This window comes from Macrotis lagotis, chromosome X (genome assembly GCF_037893015.1).
Source record: "Macrotis lagotis isolate mMagLag1 chromosome X, bilby.v1.9.chrom.fasta, whole genome shotgun sequence".
NCBI classification, from domain to species: Eukaryota; Metazoa; Chordata; class Mammalia; order Peramelemorphia; family Peramelidae; genus Macrotis; species Macrotis lagotis.
Window position 1 is genome coordinate 18,091,831 of NC_133666.1, and position 18,485 is coordinate 18,110,315.

At 37.9% G+C, this 18,485-nt stretch overlaps 1 long non-coding RNA gene across 3 annotated transcripts in view; it reads left to right on the forward strand.

Moving 5' to 3' along the window:
- The window catches only part of LOC141500573 (uncharacterized), a 28,020-nt gene extending 9,742 nt beyond the window's left edge, over positions 1-18,278 (forward strand). For 2 of the 3 annotated variants that reach the window (XR_012471972.1, XR_012471973.1), the window contains 4 exons: positions 3,446-3,521; positions 4,728-4,789; positions 7,081-7,205; positions 12,240-18,278. This is a non-coding gene — a long non-coding RNA (uncharacterized LOC141500573). The remainder of the gene's footprint in view (positions 1-3,445; positions 3,522-4,727; positions 4,790-7,080; positions 7,206-12,239) is intronic. The other variant, XR_012471974.1, reaches the window with a different exon arrangement.
- The last annotated feature ends 207 nt before the right edge of the window (positions 18,279-18,485 follow it).

Genomic DNA, 18,485 nt, shown 5'->3' on the forward strand with positions numbered 1-18,485 from the left:
CCAAACCTAGCAACAAAACATTTTCAAGTTACTTTATCAATTGTATGGTGAGGAAGAAGACATTTTCCAAGATTTAAATTACAAAAATCAACATTTAAAATGAATAGGAGTCTCATATAATTCCCAATTGTCACAGTACATATTTCAATTTAAAAATACATTTTATGTTGATCAATTCTTAATTTTTTCCTGTATAACCTTTAAAATACCTAATCAAAACTTGAATACCTCTTTTTATTTTTCTGGTCCAAATTCTCAAAACAAACTCCTGTTTATCACACTAACACATGGAGAACACCCCACCACCATCCCAGCATACAGAAAAAGAGAATTTATGAGAATCTAGATTGAAATACCAGAATTAAAAAAAAAGAAAATTACTTCTGTCCCCAATGGGATGAGTGGACCTATTCTCCTACTGACAAAAACTCACAAAGCTAAATTTTTAGGTTTAATCAAGATTTACCTTAGAGAAGCACCATGAAAAAGAGAGGGAGAGTCCTCAAGTCCTCGAGGATTGTGTGTGTGTGTGTGTAAAGTTAAAGTAGACAAATCAGGACACAGAGAAACTATAATAGGAGGCTGAAAATAACCAATCAAAACATAGATTAGTGCTGCTTTAGATCACAGAGAGGGAGAGCGGGAAAGAGAAAGTGGATGAGATTTCCCAGCATTGGGATCACAGAACTGCCAGAGCAGAGCTTAAAGAAAAGAGTTAGGTACAGGAAAACAGAATCGTTTTCTTTCTCAAAAACAAAACTTTCAGGAAAAGATCTCTTTTCCTGGAAATTTTGTTTTTGAGTTTTGAAAAAGGAAAAAAAAAGATTTCTTCCTTTTCCTGGCTGTGAAACAAAGGAGAGGTAAGGAATCGAGATACTTGTTTAGCAGGGTAGAGAAATAAAAAGAGTGGGGTGGAATTAATCACTCAGGACAGAGAGACAGGACAACAAAACTAACCAGGCAGATACTCTGCCTTTACTACATAAAACAAACAATTCATATCTACACTAGAATTCATAAACACAATTTATGAAATTAGAAATCATAAAACACAATAACTACACAATTCATAAACAATTCTAGCTACACTAGAAACAAAACATTTACCAGAGGACACCAGAACAAATTCTCCCATCAAAGGGGAACCAGAGACCAACTCAGAAAAAATTTCTATCAAAAAAGCGAGGATTTCCATTTTAACACCGAAGTAAATCTTGGATAAATGTTTCAACTTCAACTAAAACAAAGATTCAAAAAAATAGAGAAATTGAGTTGAAAAGTGATAGACTCACCCCCTTTCAAGTTCCCTATGTTGAGGCTCTGTCACAGAGGCAGCTTGTAAAAGAATTTCATGGACTTGAACTGTCTCTCAGTCAAGGTAACTTTTTTTTTAAATTTTAGAAAGGTTTTATTTATTTTGAGTTTTACAATTTTCCCCCCAATCTTGCTTCCCTCCCCCCACCCCCCACAGAAGGCTCTATCTGAAACCATCAACAAGCATTATATGCAATGGGGATAGGCTAGAGGCATTTCCAATAAGATCAGGTGTGAATGCCCACTATCAACACTACTATTCAATAACATATTAAAAATATTAGCTTCAGCAATAAGAGAAGAAAAAGAAATTGAAGGAATTAGAATGGGGAAGGAAGAGACAAAACTCTCACTATTTGCAGATGACAAGATGGTATACCTAGAGAATCCCCAAAAATCATCTAAAAAACTACTAGAAATAATTACCAACTTTAGCAAAGTCACAGGATACAAAATAAACTCAAGGTAATATTTAATGGAAGATACAGGGGTGCAGTGGGCTAGGTAGGACCTTTAGGGTTAGGGGGAAGACTGAACATTGAAGCAGTCAGTTAGGCTGGCAATGGAACTCACACTGAGAGTTAGGGGGCAGGCTCCTTAAATAAGGTGGGGTAATCAAAAATTTTTTTGACAGGTGTAAAGATGTGGTTGGGGGACGTTTGGACTTAGGGCACTTGAAGGGGCTTCACGAAGGATATAAGGATGTGCTTAGGAGGCAGCTGAACTCAGGATACTAGAGGGGGTCCCCAGGCAGGATAAAAAGATGTTTGTTACAGGTTGCATAGGGTTTTGTAAACAAAATGTTCAAAACATGTTTTTTAAAAAACTAGACATAGGAGTTCAATGAACTCAGAGTAGAGAGGATTGGGTCTCATCAACTTATGGTTTTGCCATGCTCAAAATATATCGTCATTCCAGGTATTCTTTTTTATGGTATGAGAAGAAGTCTACCTCTTTCAAAGTAGTTTGTCTAATCCAAGTCAAAAAACAGCCCCCAAATGTAAAACCATACCTAAATTTAGATATAAAATAAAAAAACAAAAAATTAGATTATACATGAAGTTTATTTTCTAATATCAGGAAACCTATAGGTCATAGCCATTATAGAAATGACTACCCAAGAGAAGGGAAGAGCATGTATTTATACATGACAGATAAGATATCATAAGCCTTTTGGTAGCCAGCTACTGAACGTTATACATTAGATCATTAAAAATGTCATCCTTATACATAAAGATGTCACATCTGTCTTATGATAAAAATCAAAATAAAGAAGAACTAGTTACCTCCTTTCTGATTTAATGTTTAATGATGGCAGGAACCTATGTGGCAAGTTTCCTAATTCCTAATTATCTTTCTTTGTGTGATTGTCAGGACAATTAACAAATAGAGAGATAACATCCTAGACCTATAATGTTTATTTACAGAATGAGAAATCAGACTTTGACAAGGGATATAGGTGGTAAAAACTTATTAACTTTGACACATGACATGCAAGTGAATTGGATTTAAGTGAGCAGATTTTGTGCAAAGTCATCAGTCTCACTTTTTCCTCCAGAATCATCTATTTCCAGTGGCCAAATATGGATCAGGATGGCTGGATATGCCCTAGATGGAGTGGGAGTCTCTGGCCCTTTAAAGGCAGATCTTGCCCAGGTCACAGTTTGATTTGAGTCAATGCCCTTTCCTCATTAAGGTTAGGTAAGAGAGAGATCAGCTAAAGAGGTCAAGAACAACCATTTCTAAAAAAAGAAAAAATGTTGGGAAGGAAGGACATTTAAGGTTTTCCTAAACCAATCCAGGCTGGAGCAATGATCAAGTGGGCTTAGCCTAAGACCCATTATTGGCCAATCAAGGAGAATGAGAGTGATTTGTGGCATGTAAAACCCAAGAGATCTTCGTAAACCTTTGGGAAGAGCTAAGAATAAGCATGTAAGAGGATTAAAAGGTGCTATGAAATCAGGTGAGAAAGTTAATCATAGGATTTATATGTATTTATTTAGAATTTTAATATTCTGAGATTTTAAAACTTATTAACACTAAATAAAACAAGCCTTTCCACATACATAGTAGAATGGCAAAAAAAGGATTATAAGTAAACTGAGAATTTTTGTTCTGTTGTTAATCATAGGATTTAAAGGAGATTTTCCAGGTCATCTAGTTCAACCCCTTCATTCGACAGATGAAGCAACTGAGATGCAGAGAAGGTAAGTGATTTATCTCAGGTCACATGACTGAAAAATGTTGAGCTAGAATTGAAATCCAGGTCTTCCAACTCCTAATTGAATTTTCTTCCTTTCCCTCCCTGTTCCTAGTTACTTTGCTCCATTTCTAAAGCAAATTTTCTTTTAAGGGGCAATGGAGAAGATGAATTTTATTTTAGGACTCATGAGATGGTAATGCCTGAGACCTATAGCCTGTCAGGTGAGACTGCAGCCCATTTTCTTGGAGATATACTTACAGTTGGCACTGTCATGCCTTTGTTTCAGCTCCATGACAGGCCAATGTTTCTCTTTGGTTAATCTGAAATGTCCTGCTTAATTAAGCTCAGAGGAACATATTCTAATGCAAATGATGACTGAACAGTTTGAGACTGATACTTGTAGAAACCCTTAGCAATCTCTCTCATGTAGAAATGAACAGAATGGATGCAAAATATCTGAATAAGGAGCAGCTAGGTGGCACAGTGGATAGAGCACCAGTCCTGGAGTCAGGAGGACCTGAGTTCAAATTTGAGCTCAGACACTTAATAATTACCTAGCTGTGTGACCTTGGGCAAGTCACTTAACCCCATTGCCTTGCAAAAATTCCCCCCCCCCCCCAAACAAATATCCAAATATTTGAATAAATATGATTATTTCTCATCTTTATATCAGTTAGGCTTTTTGTGCTCTACAAAAATATTAGAGATCATTTGAAAAGACTTGGAACTCTCAAACACCAAGTCTATTATTAGTGAATCATTTGTCCTATCTCTCTTCCAGTTGAAGGAGGGGTAGGGGGAAGAGGCTAAGGGCATGGGGAAGAGTCTGAGGGCATGGGGAAAAGGAGTACAGCTGCAAAGTTGCAGCTGGGCTGGCAGCAGTGATCAGCTGAGATCAGCATGGCAGAGAGGGTACTGGGAGGAGTCAGGGGTAGGGGCCAAGGAGTTACCCACATGGATGTGACTGGAGTCAGGCATACACCTTGGTAGGTTATGTTCCAAAGGGTGAAGGAGAGGTAGTGTGATGGGCCTGAGGTTGCTCCTATTATCTTAGTGAAGTTACACTTAAGAAGAGGCTGTACAATGGGAAGCATGTCAGAGGCTCACAGAAAATGCCAGACAAGCACAGATAACATTTCCTTAATATTACAGGAAATGCCAGATGAATATTTCCCTAATATTTCTCCTTCAACTTTCTTATGCTCCCAAGTGTCTGAATTGAAGGCTCCATCCTGACTTCCCTGACTATTTTCACTCAGGAGATGTAACGTGGTAAGCAAAATCAAAGAAAACTATAAATCATTTCCCCTAATGAATATTGATGCAGATTTTTTTAGATAAAATATTAGCAAGGAAATTGCGGCAGTATATCACAAAGATTATATGGTATGACTAAACTAGATTCCAACCAGGAATGTAAGGCTGGTTCAATATGAGGAAAACTGTAAGCATTAATGACCATATCAATAATGAAAATAACAAAAACTATATAGGAAGTGACAGAGTCAGTGTCTGAATACACTTCCTTTGCTTTCTTCCCATTGTCCCTCCTTGCCTCTCCACTCTGAAGTTGTAAAGGGTGCTTCTTGTTAGGTGTCCTTCAATCTCAAAGATCATAACATTGGGGGGGTGATACCATGAATTGTACATGAATTAGATTTGAGTGGGGGGGGGATGCTTTGCTAAGTCTCCAGCCTTACTTTCTCCTCCAGAGTCATCTGAGTCCAGTGCCTGGATATGAATCAGGATGACTGGAGGTGACCCTGGATGTGAGGCATTCAGGGTTAAATTACTTGTCCAAGGTCACACAGCTAGTGAGAGTCCAGTGTCTGAGTCTGGCTTTGAACCCAGATCCTCTTGACTCCAGGGCCAGTGCTCTATCCACTGTGCCATCTAGCTTCCTGGTTGAAAAAGGTATAAAGGGGGTAACTAGCACTTCCTGTATCCTCATTTCCTCATTTATAAAATTTGCTTTAGATTGGTTTTTAACCTAGGGTTGTGAGGACAGTAGTTCAGAAACCATAAAGTATGAGGAGAATATGAGTATTATGATTATGATTAACTATTTGGAATAATTTATTTTTAACTTTTATTCTTTAAATTCTGAATTAATGGACTCCAAAAAAGGAAACATTTCCTCATACAAAGTAAAATAGAAGAAGAGAATTATATGTAAAATTCTAAACCTCTATGGAATTAAGTTTTTTTTAAGCTTTTAAAAAACTTTATTTTATTTTTTAATTTAAGGTAATAGGGTTAAGTGATTTGACCAAAGTCCCACAGCTAGGCAATTATTAAGTATCTGAGGTAAGATTTGAACTCAGGTCCTCCTGACTGCAGGGCCAGTGCTCTATCCACTGTGCCACCTAGTTGCCCTAAATTAAGGTTTTTTTGGTGAGGAAAGGGAGACCTTAGACTCCCTCTTGAACCCAGGTTGCAAGTACAGTGGTCACTCACAGTACCCATCTGCTAGGAGACTTTTTTCCTGTTCCGTTTCTAACTTGAGTCAATTCACCCTTTCTTAGGCAGGCTATTATTCTCCAATTCTTGGGGGCTCACCATATTGATGACACCATTAGTCTTTGAGAAAATGGGAGGAAAGGTAGGAAGAGCCTAGGTTATAGAGGGATCCTTTTTGTAAGATGAATTTTTAATTCTGCTCTGATTGCACTACTCTATGGCTCTACACTTGTGGATTGCTGCTATTTAAAATACAAGTATTTTAGGGAGCAGTTGGGGGCCATTATAAAAACTTTCAATTTTCTTGGATGTGATTCAGCCTGTTTGCTTCTACCTATTCAATTCTTGGCCCAATTCATTTTCCATTTATACTATACTATGAATAAATACATGCATGTTATACATGCATACACACACATGCACAGGGTGTCCCAAAACTTTTAGTGCCATTTTACATCTTCATAACATATTTGACAGTTTAATTATTTAAATTTCTTTCATATTTTTCTACTTTTGTAAAATACATTTAAAATTTCATTTCATCAAGACAGGGTATACTGTACTGTATTTTGAGTGTAATAGTTTCTGAACTGACACATTCTTGGACTTTATAGTGAAGATCCTTTTGCTTTGCCACCTCAACCACTGGATCTATCTCCTTTGGCTATTTTTTGTGGGACTCTTCACCAAGACTTTGTTCTTTGGATGATCCCAAACCTAGTATTACAAATTTAATTCTTTCAGTCACTGAGTAACAGTTGGTGAAAGTTCAAAACTTGACTAAAGTAATGTATAGTACAAGGTTAATTTATGTTAAATTTTAATAAAAACATCACTATTTACAAATTTCAAATAACAAACCTTGCAATTTGGGGGGGAAATTTGTAGCATGTATATTTCTGAAGTTATTAAAACTTAAAAACAGCATTTTGGGGATACTCTGCATTCACACGCACATAATACATATGTATAAACACATATTTATAAACAACGGATGAACTTTATAGATTGGTTCTCTAATTGCATTGCATAATCTAGATAATAGACATTCTTCATTTACTCAGTTTTTCCTTTGTAAATGAGTATTTAATGATTTCTTCTAGTAGTTTCAGAAGAGTTCTGATGCAACAGACAAAATGTCATTTTCAAGAGAAGCAGAAGACCTCATCATCTATAGAAGATTCCTCTTCATCTCAGAGTCTGTGTTGGATCCAGGAGCCTGGCAGTGGTAAGCACCTTTGGAGAATTTATATCCCTCTTTTATAGTTTGCTTAGTATTTATTATCTGAGAGTCTTTGAACATGGTTATCTGTGTTGTTATACCTTTCAAAGAAGCGTGCCTACCTTTGACAACACCTGTTTGAAGGAGATGCTCTCATTATTTTGCTCTATCACATCAAATGCTCTTTTATATTACACAAACAACAAGCACAGTGGGATTTTGTATTCTCAACATGATTCAATCCATAGTGTGATGATAACAATATGGTCCTTATGGAATCTTTGTTCCAGAAGTCTGCCTATTTCTTACAGACACCTTCATCGAGGATGCCTCCAATGATGATATTCATAACAATATTATATAAATGGTAGAAGAGGCATGTGGTTTGGTAGCTGTTGGTGTTTCTTTTCATATATATTGTTTCTTGCTCTTTAGAAGTATTCGTATGTCACAATTTGTTCAGTCATTTGCCAATTTGTAGTCACCGATTTTATTTCCAGTTTTTTTTTCAATCTCAAAAAGTGCTGCCTTGAATTTTTTCCTATATATGGTGCCTTTCTTTATGTCTTTGACCTCTTCAGGGGATATGCTCAGTAGTGGAATCTCTTGGTCAAAAGATATGAGCAGTTTAGTGATTTGTATGGCATAATTCCAAATGATTTTCCACAATGTTCAAAACAATTCACAGCTGCATTAACAGTACATTAATAGGTGTGTTTTCTGCAACTTCTCCAGGATAGATCATTTCATGTCTTTTATCATTCTTGAGAATTCAATGACCATGAGTGGAAAACTCAATTGTGTCCTTTGCTCGCCACATCTTTTGTGGGCCCTGAACTGAGCACAGCATTCTAGATGGAAGTCTAACAATAACAACAAAAATAACTATCATTCATTTACTCTGGTCCAGGCCCTATGCTAAGCCCTTCACAATTATTCTCTCATTTGATCTAGGACAAGATCTCTAGGTCTCTAAGTAGTACACAGTGGAACAGGAGAAGGACCAGCTGTAATAGGATTCAGGCTTCCATAGTTCTTGACATGATACCTTTCTTAATGCAGCCCAAGACATCATATCACTGCCATATATCACCTTCTCAATCTGCAGAAGAAGAAACTGAGGGCCAGAGAGATATTTGCTGATTTGCCTAGCTCACTCACATAGCAAGAGCTGGGAAGCAAGCCCAGGGCTTGACTCTAAATGCAGTTCCTTTCCACTCCTCTCCTCACTGCTTCTCCATGGAACCCTCCACTTTCCCCTTCTAATCACCATGGTCTTTATCCCTAACCCAACTTGGCAGAGCTGACAAAGCCTATCCTCTATTCCAATAGCTTTGTCACAATATTTGTTTCCTAAAGCCCCGATTTACTCCTGCCTAATGAATGTGCTTTATTGTTGATGCTCAGAAAATGGGTCATTGAGGTCTTGTTTAATTAGGGACCAGCTTGGGGTCTAAAAGAGGGGAGTGGCAGGGGAATAAATAGCTCATGCCTAGGGAGAAAGGGAGAGGGAAGCAGGCAGGAAGGCAAATGTTTGCCTTGGATGGTGGAAGAATAACTCTAAGTCTTTGTTTCCCTGGTTTATTTGTCTAATCAAGGGTGGTTTGGTTCTTCATTGGGTCCTGACCTCAAAGCTCTTCATCTTATAGAGGAGGAGGAGACCTGGAGAAGAAAATGGCTTTGACTAAAGTCATACAGTGAATCTAGGGGATTAGAACCCTTATTGTATTGACTTAATCAACCCATAAATAAGCTTTTACTAATTGCTTTCCATTCTGTCCCCTTAGAATAGAATATAAGCTCTTTGAGGGAAAGGATTGATTTTGATTTTTCTCTGTGAAGGGGAATGACATGGCCAGACCTGTGCTTTAGGAATAACACTGTTGGGGCAGCTAAGTGTCACAGTGGTTAGAGCACTGGCCCTGGAGTCAGAATTACCTGAGTTCGAATCTGACATCAGACACTTAATAATTGCCTAGCTGTGTGACCTTGGGCAAGTCACTTAACCCTATTGCCTTAAACAAATGAAAGAAAAAAGAAAAAAAGGAATAACACTTTGGGTGGTTGGGTTGGAAGAGAGAAAGATCTGGGGTTGGCAGGGCAACCATTGAGGAGGCTCTTTTAAGGTCCTCTGCCCATTCCTCCAGAGCAGTCTGCTCATGGAATCATGGCATACCAGGGATTGAAAGGACCTCTGAAAGTCTCTGGACTAAGCCAAATATCTTGGACAATACCTTTATGATATCCCAATAAATGATCATCTGGTCTTTGCTCAAAATATTTCAGGGAAGAAGATTCTTTCCATGTCTCCTGACTTTCTGAAACTAGCATAATCTGTCCCCCTCCAGGTACCTGTATCGCACTGTTCTTCAAAAGCCACCTCTGTCCTGGTCAGCCTGGTCCCTTCAGTGCTCCCTCTTTCCTTCTGGCAATTCTTCCCACTTTCCTCCAGGGTCTCAGTGTTGTACACTGACTTTCAGAATGGACTCATTTCTGATCTGCTACTGTATTTTTTGTTGTGCTCAAAACTTTCCTTTCGACCCTTTAAAACCAATTCATTCTAAAGTGACAATGACTGATAATGGCTATAATATGTTTAAACTCAATTACCTTTACTCAAATTTGTGAACACTGGTGACTTCAGTCCCCATGGTAGGTTGGTGGAAGAGATATTTTTGGAGCAGAATTATCTTTTGTGACAGTTTGTACAATCTTTGTGTGCAGCTACCTATTCTGCCTATACATAGATCTTTTTCTTTATTTTATTTGTTCTTAATTCTTCTTCCCTGTTCACCCTTCATCTGGAGGATATGTAGCACAATCCTAACTATTGGAATTGTGGGGATTATACCTCTGAGAGAATGAAGAACAGGAATGGGATGGATGGTGGTGGGGTATAATTAAAATGAAATTTGAACATAGCACATTGACACTGTTGAGAATGATGCCACCCTTATTTGGCTTGGAGGTAGACTTTTCACTGACCTTAAAATATTGATCCACTTGACAGATTCTGAGACTTTGGCTTTGAGAATTCTCAGTTTTCCCTGGTGGTCAGTTAGATGAAAATCTCGTGTACAGCTATAGATTCACTCAGAATCATGGGAATGCATTTCTTTTCATCCCTTTTTTAAACCTTGTTTTTAGAAAGCCATGTAGGAGTATTAGGTATCAAATCCTAGAGAGTATCTTATGTTCTAAATTTCTTTCCAGTTCTGACATCCCATGTTCTCTGTTCTAAGGCCCTTTCCAGTTCTTCAATTTCATGGTTTCTGTTCTAAGATGCCATCCATTTATGGTTTTCCATGGTCCCCTGAGAAGACAGAAAAGAGAGAAGAAAGATTTAAAAAAAAGGGGATAAATGGAGAGAGGAGACAGAGGGAAAGAACCAATAAGGAAGAAGGAAAGGGATAAAACAAAGGGAAAGTACCACAGGAGAGGGAAAAGAGAGAAGGAAGGGACCACTGAGAGAGAAAATAATGTGAGGGAAGGCACCACTAGGGAAGGGCAGTTGGTGTCATGGCAGGTAGGGCCCTGCCCTAGACATGTTTGTCTGTGTGACCTCAGATAAATCTTTTAACCTCACTCAGTCTTAGTTTCATTCAGTATAAATTGATAGGATTTGACAATCTCTCAGTTCATTTCCAGCTCTCTGATGCTTTGAGTGACAAAGAGACGGGAAAGCTCCCGTGAGAATGGGGTTGGTTGGAGAAGGGAAAGAGTTAAAGGGGAAAAGACCTGAGGAGGGAAGAGGAAAAGAACAGGGAAAGGACTACTAGGGTTGGGGGTGGTGGTGATTAGGGAGTGAAGCACTAGAATTCCATGTGGAAAAGGACTTATACTTGAAGTCATGATGACCTGATACAAGACTTGACTCAAATCAACTGACTGTGTTACCCTGTGTTACCCCGAAGCTGTTTCTGCCTGTTACTTTCTGTCTAAAATGATGAAGATGGGTTTAATGACCTTTATAATTTTACTTATTTATTTCCATCTATTTGTCCATGCATATTTCCAAGTTACAAATTTTCCCTCCACCCTTCCTTCCCACCCCCCTCCCCTCAGTTGGGAACAATCAGGCTAGCATTTTAACATACGTATTTTGTTAAACATATTTACAAATTAGTAATTTTGGGCATGAGGAATTAGGATTAAGGGAAAGAAATCTATAAGAGATAATTTTAATAAAGTGTTCATCAGATTTGGTAGGGGTGTTTTTTTTTTTCCTGTGTGCTTTGTTTTTCTTCCTCTGGTTGCAGATAATATAGTCCCTAACTGGTCAAATACAGCTGTCCATCAAGGTTGTTCATCTCATAATTTTGATGTGTAAATTGTTCTCTTAGTTCTACTTCCTTTGCTCAGCATCAGATCCCGTAAGTCATTCCATGCTTCTCTAGAGTCTGACCATTCATTGTTTCTTATAGAAAATAATATTCCATAGTATTCATGTACTACAACTTGTTTAACCATTTCCCAGTTGATGGACATCTCCTCAATTTCCAGTTCTTTGCCACTACAAAAAGAGCTGCTAAGAATATTTTGGAACATGTAGGACTTTTCCCATTTTTTTACAATTTCTTCTGGATATAGTCCTGGAATAGGAATTGCTGGGTCAAAGGGTATGAACAGGTTTATTGCTCTTTGAGCATAGTTCCACATTGCTCTGCAGAAAGGTTAGATCCATCAGAGACAAAAAGACACAGGGAGAGAACAAGAAAGAAGGACAGACAAAGGGAGACAGAGAGAGGGGAAGAGTGAATACATCCAGGAAAAGAGCTCAACTGAACTGATTTTCAGACCTCCTCTTTTTAATCTGGTCAGCTAAAAGGCTTATCAATATTAATAGTATTTCAAAGAAAACATCTTTAGTTGTATTTATGATTCATATAGTTTTGGACCTGAAGTTTATTTATTTTTTTTGCTTTCTAATAATCTCCAATTTTGAGTTTGTTTTAGGGGCCATTTATTTGTTAGATTTCTAATTTTCAAAAATGAATATTCATGTCATTAATTCTCTTTTATTTTCTTAATATGTTTTAGGAATACACTTTTTGCCCTGAGGACTGATTTTGCTGCTTCCCATAAATTTAGGTATGTTGTTTCATCATTATAATTTATTTTCACCTAAATATGTTTTTTTCTTTAATTGATTCAATTCTCTCTTTAATTAACCAAATTGTTATATAGAATTTATTATCAAGCTTCCACATGGATTTCTGTAGAAAAGATCATTTGATAAAGATAGTGTTAGAAAAATGAGGAGAACTCTGTGGAGTAGGAGAAGAGGGTCTTTGTGAAAGACTTTGGAAAGAGTGGAATAATATTTACAAAAGAAATCAAAGATGATAGGGAGATAGTTATATGTTTCAGTGAGTAGAATCTTAGGTCTAGAGTCTGGAAAAACCCTCTTCCTGAGTTCAAATCCAGTCTCAGACACTTACTAGTTCTGTGACCCTGGACAAGTCACTTTACCTTGTTTGCCTTAGTTTCTTCATCTGTAAAATGAGCTGGAAAAAGAAATGGCAAACCACTCCAGTATCTTTGCCAAGAAAGCCCCAAATGGGGTCACAAAAAGTCTGATATGACTGAATAACAATAGGGAGTCAGTTAGATGTCATAGTATACAGAGTACATTAGTTAGGAAGATTTGAGTTTGAATCCTGCTTCACAAAGGTTTTAACTATGTAATCCTAGCCTAGTCACCTAAAATGTCTCAACCTCAGTTTCTTCTGTTTTAAAATGTTGGGACTTAACTCAATAGCCCTTAATGTCCCTTCCAGCTGCAAATAAATACTTGATAATATTGGTGACAGAGAGAGAACGAAAAAAACACTTGGTATTTGAGTGGAAGGAAAGAAGTTGAGAGACAAAAACTTCTAAGGAGGAAGGGAAGAAGGGAAAAGGGAGAAGAAGAGAGATGTTAGAAAGAAAGAAGAGAGAAAAAGAGAGTCAGGGAGAGGGAGAGGGAAAGAATATTACATGATTATAAGGGAGTGAAGGAAGAGACTTTTAAAAAGGAAAGTGATAGGGGCAACTAGGTGGCGCAGTGGATAGAGCACCAGCCCTGGGGTCAGGAGGACCAGAGTTCAAATTCGGCCTCAGACACTTAATAATTACCTAGCTCTGTAGCCTTGGGCAAGCCACTTAACCCCATTGCCTTGCAAAAACAAACAAAAAAAAGAAAGTGAGGAATAGAGATCAGAGACCATAGGTGATGAAGAGATTCAAAGGGAAGAAATATCTTGCATGTGTAGTACAAGTCAGATAAGTGGATTGTGCTTAGAGCACTCTACTTGGGGTTGAGTATATTTCCATCCTATCTCAACCACTGATACACTTTGTTCCTCAGGAGAAATCATTTAATTACTGCCAGTCTCAGTTTTCTCTGCCTTAAATTTATTGGGCTTGACTTGAGGGTGTCTCCAGCTCTCTGACCCTCTTGATGGCAGAGAAAGAAAAGGATGTCCACTTAGAATTAAGCTTGGAATAGAGAGATAGAGTTAGAGGGGATCAAGCATTGAGGATGAGAAGAAGACAGAAACAAGAGTCCACAAGAAATGTAAGTTTTTGAAGTAGGGGGATTATGTTGAACAAAGAAGTGATGTCCCCTAGTGGACTCTTCTGAGCATTCTGAATGATTTCAGTCCAAATTCTATTTCACATTTTTAATAAATATTTGATCCTCTCCAATTCAGATAGAGTGTCTGTACCTCTGCTCTACATTACACTAATGGAGTTGGAGTTAATGACTCTGAGGTTTCCTTCAAGCTCTAAATTTTTGATCATACTGTTCCATATGGAACAAAAGAATAGTCCAGGTATTACTGAAAGGCAATTAGAAGAAGGAAAAAAAAATCTTTTGAGGAGACAGAGAGAGGAGGGGAAAAGGGAGGAATTAAGAGAGGCCTAGAGAGAAATTGACAGAATGAGATCGATATAGTCATATATCTATTTCTATACATATAATATATGCATGTATATGTATTTAGAGAGTGGCAGAGATATAGAAAAAGAAAATTATAGACAGCTACAGCAAGTAAGGTAGAGACAAACACAAAGAAACACAAAGAACCATAAGGTAGTAAGGGAAGAGACTATTGTGGAAAATAGGGAATAGAGATAAGAGATGAAAGTAAGGAAAAGATGCAAAGGGAAGAGACGTGACAGATATAGAAGAAACCAGCTAGGGGTCATACTGTTTAGAGCACTCATACTACCATAGCTTCTGACAAGCTATAGTACTCTGGAGAAGTCACTTAATCAGTCAGCCTGTTTTCTCCTCAGTAATTCTGTTGAGTAGGATTTGATGATTTCTAATGACAAACCAGATCTGAGAGCCTCTGAATTCCAGAGAGAGAAAAGGATGTGTACTTTGAATTAAGCTTTTAGGCGAAATCAGGAATTGAAGATGAAGCGACAGAAGGAAGCATGCACAGGAAATAGAAATGTCTGCAGTGAGGAGAGTTTGTAGACTTAAACAGCTAATTGTCTTAGAGGACTGTTCTTGAAAGTCACAATATCCTGTCTCAGTTAACATTTGGAATAAATATTTGACACAATACAATTCAATTCGAGTGTCTAAGCTTCTCTCTTTTACTACACTCTAACAGAATTTAACTCAGTGACTCATAGGGTTAATTCCAGTTATAACTAGATGATTATAGTCATGAAAGGGGAAGGAAAAACCTAATTATTAAAGGGTGGAAATTAGAGTAAGGAGAAAAAGCTTTTTGAGGAGGAGCTAGGGAAAGAGAGAGAGAGAGAGAGAGAGAGATAAGAGAGACTGAGACAGAGACAGAGACAGAGAGACAGAGCAATAGAGAGAGAGACAGAGAGACATGGACAGAGCAAAGACAGAGACAGAGACAGAGATAGAGAGAGATAATGAACAATGGAGTGTGGGAGAGGCTATAATGGAGACAATGATGAGTAGAGATAAGAGATCAAAGTGAAGGAGGGATGTATAGTGAAGGGACACCTGGCAAGTTCGAGAGCAAGCCAGCTGGGTGTCATAGTGGTTAGTGGTTAGTGTCCTTGGAGCTAATTCTGGTTTTAAATCCAGTACAACTACTGATGAGCTATGTAACTCTGGATAACTTACTTTACAACTGTCCACCTCATCTTACTTATTAAATTTATTGGGTTGGATTTGGTGGTACCTAAAAATACTACAGGTCTATGATGTTCTGAGTACCATAGAGAAAAAGGATGCCTATATGTCATTAAGCTTGTAAGAAAGAGATAGTGTTTGAGGGAATCAAGAAGTGAGAATCATACAGAAGAAAGCATCCATAGGGAATAGAAATGCAGTAGAAAAGAATATGTAGGGGTGGCTAGGTGGTGCAGTGGACAGAGCACCAGCCCTGGAGTCAGGAGTACCTGAGTTCAAATCCACTCTAATCTCAGACACTTAATAATTACCTAGCTGTGTGGCCTTGGGCCACACTTAACCCCATTGCCTTGCAAAAATCTAAAAAAATAAAAAAAAAATGTAGACCAAAATAGTTAGGTGTCTTAGAGGACTGTCCTTGGAAGTCAGGATGACCTGAGTCCAAATCCTAGTTAACAATCAGAATAAAAATTCGACTCTAAGCAATTCAGTTAAGAGTGTCTAATTCTCTTCTGTTATACTATAATAGAATTAAACTTAATGGCCTATAGGATTAATTCCAGCTCCAAATTGTGATCATAGTGATGAAAGGGGAAAAAGAAAATATCATTTATAACTGGGTAGGAATTAAAGTAAAGGTAAAAAGCTTTTTAATAGGAGATACAGAGGAGACAAAATAGAGAGAGAGAGAAGAGAAGAGAGAAGTTGGCTAGAATAGACAAAAAGAGACAGAGATAGAGTGAAATAGAGATAAACACAGAGAATGGTAGGGAGAAATTAAGAGGACCCCAAAGAGAGATTCAGTAAGAGAAAAAGATGAGAGAGAGAGAGAGAGAGACACCATTTGATTAACATAACATGAATGGTGGAAGAGTCCATAATGGAGGAAAATGAGGAATAAGAAACCACAGATAGTGGAGAAATGTAAAAGGAAAGGAGACCTGCACTATAGGGAAAACTAGGTAGGTTTTCTATTGGATAGAGTGTGAAATTTGGAATTGGCTACTTGATTTTAAATCCCACCATAGCTTCTAACAAAGCTTTGTTATTTTCAAGAAGTCACTAAGTCATTGTCAGTCTCAATTTTCATTGCTCTCAATTTATGGGGCTAGACTTGATGGTATTTAATCACCCTCCAGTTCTATGATCCTCAAGATCCCTGAGAGAGAAAAGCATATCCACTTGAGTTTAATTTTGGAATAGAGAGAGACAAAGTTCGAGGGAGTCAATCATTGAGGAAGAGATGGAGACAGAGGCAGGTGTCCATAGAAAATGAAAGTATGGGGATTGAGGAGATTATGTAAAGTAAAACAGCTAAACATCCTACTAGACTTTTCTTGGAAGTCAGAATGGCCTGGGTTCAAATCCTAGTGAACATTCAGGATAAATGTTTGACCCTTGGTAATTCAGTTAAGCTTCTTTTTTGTTTTATCATAACAGAGTTGGATCTAATGGCCCCTGGGGTTCCTTCCAGCTCTAAAGTTATGATCATTGTAATAACAGGGAAAAAAGGAAAAAAAAATCACATTTACATATGAGAATTAGAGTAAAGAGAAGAAGTTTTTGAGGAAGAGATAGAAGGAGAAGGAGAGGGAAGGAGAGACAGACATTGTAAGAAGGATATAAAGAGAGAGACAGAGACATGAGACAGAGATAGACAACATTGTGGAGAGGATGAACAATAGAGACTTGAGACCACAGGAGATGGAGAGATTCAAAAGTAAAGGATCCCTGAGGAAGGAGTATGATGTATGATGGAAAGCGATCTGACTTTGGAGTTAGAAATCTGACACACAATGACTAACTGGGTAATCTTGGGTAATTCATGTAATCTCTCTTAGCCTCACTTTCCTCTCCTGTAAAATTATGACTTTGACCTTGATAGTCTCTAAGATCCCTCCATAAGCTCTGAGCTTATGGATGAGGTGGAGAGAAAGGAAAGCACTTGGCATTGGAGTGGGGGATAGAGTGGTGAATTTAGAGAGAATTACTCATTGAGGAGGAGAGAGATATAGAGGGAATGGACCACTGGGAATGGCCTTTGAGGGCCATTTGTGGGACTGATGCAATGAAGTCTCCATATTTATTTTCTAAGGAGTCAATAGAGCCTGAGTTCAAATCCTTCCTCACACATGTCTTTACCAGATGTGTGACCTTGGGCAAGTCACTTAAAGTGACTAAGAATTTTTTCTTCTGCCCTAAAATGATAGACTTGGATTCAAGGATTCTTGGAGTTCCTGCCAGTTCTGAGTCTAAATCTGGACAACTGAATGATTGTAGAGGGTGGGGAGAGACAGGGTTATGTTCCTATAAGGGAGAGAGAGCTCAAAAGGTAACTTAGAACTTTAGACCTGGGAGGTGTCTAGGAGGTAACTGAGGGTCATTTGACCGAGTCCTTTAGTTCGATTGAGAACTTGGTGAGTTTGCATCTGAACTCAAGTCAGTGCAAAATTGTTTTACCACAGGTGAGTCACTTCATTTATCCCAAATACAGTTTTCTCTTCTGTTAAATGCTGGGGTTGGAGTTGATGGTTTCCCATTTTCCTCCAGCTGTATAAAGTTATGAGGGCCAGAGGGAAAGAAAACCCTGGGCACCTGGTGTCACATGTGTGTGTTGGAATGGGAACCACAATCATTTTGCCATGTCTTGATGGCCTAAAAATGTAATAATGCCCAAATCCCCTAGTGGTCTAATATTAGAAAGTCCCCAAACCCTCTGCAAGGGACACGGTCAAAGTCTTATCCACTGTTGGAACAAGTACTTGTTATTCTTGGATAAGAGACCGTGCATGTTTGTTTAAAATGTCTTCTTTCTCAATTTAATAGTATTAGGTCCCTTCCCCTTAACTCTGGCATAGAGAATGTGTCAGTCAACATTCATTATGCTAAGCACTGGAGATGTAAAATTAGGTTCAAGGTAATCTCTGCTCTCAAGGATCTCTCAGTCTAGTGGTGGAGACAACATGTCAACAACCAACCATATATATATATATATATATATATATATATATATATTATATCATATATTATATAAATATATATACACATATGTGTATATTATACACACATATATATAATACATTTGAAATGGAAAGACATCAGAATTAAGAGGGACTAGGAAAAAAAGCTTTCTATATAAGGTGGGATTTCAGCTGGTATTTGAAGGAAACCAGGGA